Genomic DNA, 7025 nt, shown 5'->3' with positions numbered 1-7025 from the left:
GTGATAAGCCGGAGCCTGACCTGCTCACTATCACCTTATTCTTTTTTTACTATTATCTAATAACAAAAACACTATCTCGAGTTTTTAGCTATTTCTACTTCTTCGCCTTTTCCTCTTCGATTTTTCTCAATCCCCCCCCTTCTCCCTTATCCCTCTATTTATCAATCAATGCACTTGGCGATTGCACTATACTGTTGTCTATGTGCAGCTGTAACCGCGAAAGTTGTTCCCAGTGGTGGTTCGAGGTCAAGAGAGTGGGACTCATTGAATTAGGTGGAATAAAAAAAATCCTAAATTGTTACATTAGGGTAGAAAACTTTCTCATTACCTCGCTCATCAAAATTGAGTGAAGCATTGTGGCTTAATAGAGAAAACCCAATTGTCCTTTGATGATGGGTATTGAAGAGTTCAGTAATGAAGAGGTGAAACTAGTTAATTTAGATGTCTAATCTACTGCAAATTGTAACGGTCTTTTTTTGCACTTCCTCCACCGAAATTGACTTCAAATTTTCCCATCAACTGAAAATTAAAATCGAATACCAAGACAAGACAATTTCCTATCTAAAACAAAATAAAAATAATAATTTTCACATATTCTTTCAATATTCGTAACTCAAGATCAAATCAAAGGACGGAATAAAAATTGTATGAGTTTTTAATGACAAAAAAAAATAGAGGAAATAATGAAAACGAAGGAAAAAATAATTAACCCCAGAGCAAAATCACTGATTCCTGAAAATCCCCCAAATGAAAATGAGAATGAAAATTCTCCCGAAAATTACCGAGTCGTCTACTCATCGATAAAACAATGATTCCCCCTCCCTAAATCGCTCCATAAACGCAATGAACCCAATCCCCAGGAACAATATCCCACTATTTAAAGAGATCCGCGCCTCCCTCTCCCCAAATTACCTCACGAAAACAATTTAATCAGCCATTCAATGATTACGAGACAACCGTGAAACATTCTAAAAATACCCCATAATTGTAGCGCTATATTCTCAGCAAACTGAAAATGAATAAATTCACCGCAACAAATTCAAAAACAATCACTCTGCTGCACATTAAATATTAACAATACATTCAATATAGATATGCAAACAACGGCCATTTGTCAATTAAATTTTTAATTGTATTGCTGTAATTGCCGTAATTACTCTGGGCCTCAACATTCATTCATTAAATTTACTAAATTTTTCGCATTCAATTCCTGACCTGCAATACTTGAACCCACAAATCTGACCCTCAATATTAACCCACAAAATTGACCCTCAGTGTTATCCCACTGATTGTTAACCCACAATTTTCACCCACAACTCAAACTCAGTCGAGACAACAGAATGACTACTTTACCCCACAGTTGACCCGCAAAATGGAAAATTTTGAATTTAATGGGTACAAAGCAATCGGTGGGGCAAAATAATGAAATCGTCATGACTTTCGATGCGGTCACTATTGCCTACACATATGTATTCCCTGATATATGAGCGGTTGGATACGTGCCACTGCACATGGTTCCCCGACGCATTAAACTTGCTTCTCTATCCCCACGCCAAAAAAAAAAAAGAATAAAGATGAACGCCGTTCAAAACAGAGAACGACAATTGTTTTTTCGTTCTAAAGAAGAATTTGAGTTTAGGTGCAATCCATGTAAAGATCTGTATGGGACAACAAAAAAAAATGTACGGGTGAAGCGAGGAGAGTAGTTTTGAAGAGATTTAAGGGAGAGGGGGGAACAAAGGGGAGGGCGACAAACGGTTGAAGGGGAACGGTGGGGGGGGAAGGGGGTGGCGCGAGGGGAGGAGGTAGAAGGGAGATTAGAGGATGGAATTGGTGGGGAGAGTAGCGACAATCGGCTGTGTTTGTACGGCTGGCCGAATTGTGCAGGAGCCTTCTCCAATGGTCTTGAGTCTCCTTACGTTCTAAATTTTCTAGACGTATTTTCTTTTATGGATGTTCGTCGGTTTTTAGTATCTGAGTCGATGGACGTTCAGTCATTTCCAATATCTGATTTTACAGGTGGTCGGGAATTTTGAATTTATGATTTTCGCGAGTTTTATGAGCTTTCAATTTATGATTTCATGGGTTTTCAATAATTTTGAACATCTGATTTTACGGTTTCTTATTTTTGTTGGAGGTTTCTGTTGGTCAGATTTGTGATAATAATTTTTTCGTCGTTGGATGACTAGTTCTGGATCTGGACTCAAACACTCCATATTCTGATAGAAATTAGAATTTCCAGACCTTGGAATTCGAACAGGGGATTTCCCAGTATTCCTTCACTACTGATTTCCTTTATTTGTAATTAACATGAGATTATTATTTCAATTATTTGGAACCCTAATAATTATCACCCGGAAATATTGTAGCAGTTGCTAAATAAATAAAATGAAGTACGAGATTATTTTACGAGATTATTTTGCGAGATTATTTTGCACATTTTACCCCACTGTTTCACTCTGCCCCATTCTCCCCTATGAATTCAGTTACATACACTGAGAGAAGAACGAACAGGTTCTCGAACAAGTCTTGTTAGAATCGTACGAATCCTTAAGAAAAAAAAATCGAAAAGAAATTGTTTAATAAGCGTATGCAACGCGAGACGGAAAACAATTTCTTGAGAATTTAATGATTATTTCACTCGTTTGAACGTCTGTAGGACATTACTCTATCTTCCTCCAAGTATTATATTTTGTTAGACTATTAATTATCGCCAATCGTTAATTACTGAATATGTCCCCTTGAATGGGTCCCTGATTTGAGTCTTTTGTAATTTTTGCTTTCGTGTAAGAGCCTCAACGAAATGTCGAAATGATAAATATCTGTTACCATTTCTAAAATACCGATACAATCCACTGTAACTCTCATCGAAATAATAAATTCACGATTAATTAACATCGATCGTCCCCATTATCTCCCCCCTTTGAGGCGTTCGATCAGCTGAATCCGCAATATGCCTTGAGCCTATGTAATGCCGTATAGACCGAAAACAAACGTACATGGTCGTGATGTATATTGAGAAAAAAAGAGAAGTGTCTAAATAATAGAAATTCAGCGATTGATCGAAATCATCCGATTTAAAAACCGCAAAAAATAAATGCACTGAAACTAATCCGAAGTTCTTCACAATCTGATCCTTTTTTCATTTCTAATTGTGAACTAACTAGAACCTTTATTATTAATTAAATAAAAGTGTTTCCCCTAGATCAAATTCAATTTCCTAATTACTCTAAATAAAGACGTAATAATCCCAGAATTCTTCCCTGAATAATTCGAAAAATCTAAAACATTCCAGCTACTATCAGTAATTGGAATTTACAATTCTCGGATTTATTTAGTGAATAACATTCATGCAGATTATCTTTATAAATTTAAATATGTATAAAAATTGTCGGAAAGAACTTAAATTGTTAATAAATTAAAAAATTGGAGTTGAGAAATTAGTGAGACGAAAAATTCCTCGCATCAAATGCAAGATAAAAATAAAAGTATGAAATTGGTTCATTTGGAAAAACACATATTTAGTGAACTTTTTTTTTCTCACTGCAAAAGCCCCTTCATGGAGTAACATACACGCAAGCGCCGTGTAAACCCGTACTTGTAACCGAGAAGAGGTGTTTTTCAACTTCCACAAGGCACCAACACAAAGAGTCCCTGAAAGCATGTATAACACTCAGGCAGAATAGATGAATATTAACTTGTGGAAATATCTCCATCTTTCTCTAACCACCGGTGTAATGCAACGTGTGCGACACCGTATTTATAGTTTTGCTGGGAGGTGGGCAATAGTTATAGCGAGAAGTTACTCGGGCTTTTCTTTTACATGTGTGAGTCGACTATCAAATTGTTCGATAGTGTGGGGAACTATGATAATAGGAGCTTTAGGAAGTCGACGGGAAGAGATAAAAAATTCCATCAATTACACAAGGATAAAGAAATTATTATTTTTTTTAACTAGATTTTTCAGTTTGTGCCCAATTTCACAACTTGTCACTACGACAAGTTGAAAGTAGTATATTTGGACACTAGTGCGGGAAAGTAGCTTTCAAAGATTTTTTTATTGGATATTTCTGGATTTTAGAGAGAATTGTGCAACATTCGGATTCCAGAAAGTTGAAAAAATAGTATATTTCGATACGAATGCCGAAAAGTGGTTTTCCACATTCTTGTTTTTGTTTTTAAATGCATTTTATATTCTATTGCATTTTTTATAAGAGTTAGGAATTTTTAGAGAGTTATAAAAAATCGAGAGCAAGAATTTTTATATTCCAGAATTGATATCAGTAGAAAAAATATAAGAAAGAGTTCAAGTTCGTTTTTTACGCAGTATCTTGTACCTCGTGCCCTGATTAATTCAATCCTCATTGAAGTTTAAGAATAATTTATTTCTTCCAGTACATGCATTTCTCTGAGTGTACATATTCATGCTTCATTTATCACTTCAGCAGAATGTGGACATTTTTATCAGAAGTACTGCGTGAAATTCGTGGTGTATTGAAATGGACTTAAAATGATCGCTCAAACAATGTGTTTCGAGTTTCAAGTTTCTCTACTCAAAACGTATGACTTTCCTATAAACATTACAACATTCTCTCCATTACGAGCCGTTTAATATTATATTCTCAGCCGTATTAATTAAGCCAGCATTATTTCCCCATAAAACATGCATTTTCCTCATCCTACGTCATGATATCGTCCAAATGATTTGATAAGAGATACGAGAAACTGACAATTGTCCCTCGATATTCAGGAAATCAACGTAATTGACCTCCACTCAAGCGTGACAGACTTAATACTCAATTCCTTTGTTCCGAAAACTTATAGCTCAATTACTCAATAAGTTATGCACCGAGAAAAAACTTATGTCTACCAATTAACCGTACTAGGTACAAAAATTCAAATGAGAATTTAACATGTTAGAGTAATTTTATTTTTTCACTGCGCGCTGTTATCGGAAATTCATTTATTATAATTAATTTCCTTTCTATTCGATGTGAAATCTGGTTTAGGCAGAATATTTTTAGGATGGCCGAGAGAAATTCATTTTCGGAAGCTAGATGGTCTAGAAATAATGACTCTCCCATTGGTCGAAAGAGTCGGGTTTAATAAAGAAAAACAGTTGGAATTTGAATTGGAATTTAGAGTTGGATGGAAAGTTAAAATCAAAGAGTTTTTTCAAAAGTCATTTGTCCATACATTAGGTAAGACATTGAAAAATGTGATAAACCGAGATGTGACGTTTGTATATGATTATATTACATAAGGAGATATATTATAACTAGAATTCAAAGTATGTGAACTATTGACACGAGAAATAACGGACTAACTCATAGCTTCTGTTAAACAAAGAAGGCTTTGAGTTTCAGAAAAATAAATCCCGTCAAATTTTAATCAATTTGGTGATATTTCGAAAAATACTTGAATACTATTTCTCGTCGATATTTTCTACGTGATCTTCTTGAAAAAAGACTTGAAGAAAAAGTGAAAATCCGTGTCAACGTATCTTTATTAACAATCCACTGCAACACAGTGATTTCCTGAAAATTACACGAGACATGGAAGAAAAATTGAATCAAAGTTGTGCTTACCGCACTCCTGTACAGATTAAATTCTCCTTTCATTATCATTACCCTCCCCTCCTCGCGAGTGGATCCGACTCTCTCCCCAGAACACGTGAGCCCCCGCGACTTCAACCTGTCTAGAATAAAACCCCTGAAGATAAATAAAAAATAGGAAAAAGTCGACATAATAAAAATCAACTCCGGCGTACCGTGCAAGAACGATTTCGCAAACTCGAGTCTCATCATCGTCTCTCGATACCAAATTCACCCAAAACCTATTGTCCCTGACTCGACAGGATTCCCGATGTCCCTGGAAAAATGACGAAACAAAAAGTAAAAAAAAAGTGAAAATAAATGCCCCCAAAAGCTGAAAAACAGAGGACTTGAGCTGGGGCCTTGTGTTGTGGCACGTACCAACGTTCTCGGTTTTGTTTGTCATCTCCACCCGTATTACGTGTGTCCAAGTGAGAGATGAAGTGATGGTGAAGCAAAAGGGGGCAAGTGAGAAGTTGGAAAAAAGTTGAGTGAAGAGAAGAAGACAAAAAAAAAACATGTACAAAAGAGGCGAATCAGGGACTAGAGGGGTGGGGTAAGGGAGAAAAGACTTTCCTCCCCACTTGCCCCTCATTGCCCTCCCCTCACTGCCATCACCCCCCTTTCCCCTCAATGGGCTCAACCCCCCCACCACAAAAACTGTCAGCCCCCGCCGAGTTGCTATCGTCCAAGCGAGAGAATCACAGTTGAGAATCAAACATGGCTGTTCAGTCGCTGTTTACGCCTCTGGCATACGGTTCGTAAGCAGCTCCAGCTACTCCACCACTGTGAAATTCAATTCCGTGGGGAATTAAAAAAAAAATTATTATTAATAAAAAAAAAAATAAGAGACAAGTCAGCGTCAGGAGTGACGAGGTAGGATAATGAGTTTGTGTACGTTACGGACATTTAACGGTGATATGGAAGTTATTGGAATTCATGGACATCAGGAGAATGGTCCTGGTGAAATTAATCAAGTACGTGGGGCGAAGGGCGTTGAGGAGCCGACGCCGCAGGCACCAATGGAGGTTGCGAGTGTTGCGCACTCTGGGGAGATCATTGTCCAGTGCAATGACAGGCTGGCAAACCTCAAGACCCGGAAGGATGTGAGTTGTTTTTTTTTTCTTTTTAAATCAATGCCAACTAAGAAATCTCACTGATCGAATTACAGTTTTATGAGTTTTTAATATGTGAAATTATTATTTGAAAATACAGTAGGACTCCAATTTTTTATTTTTTTAATAATTGAAGCTCGAGGTTGAATAGCGGTTTTCATGTATGTCAAGTACTCATTTGTTAAAATTGGAGTTCACGAAATTTATGATTTATCAAGCGTGTGGCTTGTGAAAATTCAGAAGTAATTGAGACGTTACATGAATTTTTTGGAATCTTCAAATATGTGGAGAAAGTGGATGGTTTATTTAGGGCCAC

General features: G+C 36.6%; 1 long non-coding RNA gene across 1 annotated transcript; it reads right to left on the bottom strand.

The window, feature by feature from the left end:
- Positions 1 to 3440: 3440 nt before the first annotated feature.
- On the bottom strand, positions 3441 to 7000 carry LOC105265848 (uncharacterized). The gene is made up of 3 exons (XR_892108.1): positions 5976 to 7000; positions 5589 to 5871; positions 3441 to 3654 (listed from the first exon to the last, which is right to left on the bottom strand). It is a non-coding gene; the product is annotated as an uncharacterized lncRNA (long non-coding RNA).
- Positions 7001 to 7025: the final 25 nt, after the last annotated feature.

This window comes from Fopius arisanus, unplaced genomic scaffold, assembly GCF_000806365.1.
Source record: "Fopius arisanus strain USDA-PBARC FA_bdor unplaced genomic scaffold, ASM80636v1 scaffold00032, whole genome shotgun sequence".
Classification (NCBI taxonomy): Eukaryota; Metazoa; Arthropoda; class Insecta; order Hymenoptera; family Braconidae; genus Fopius; species Fopius arisanus.
The sequence above is the reverse complement of the archived record's forward strand: the minus strand, read 5'-3'. Positions and strand labels throughout refer to the sequence as shown.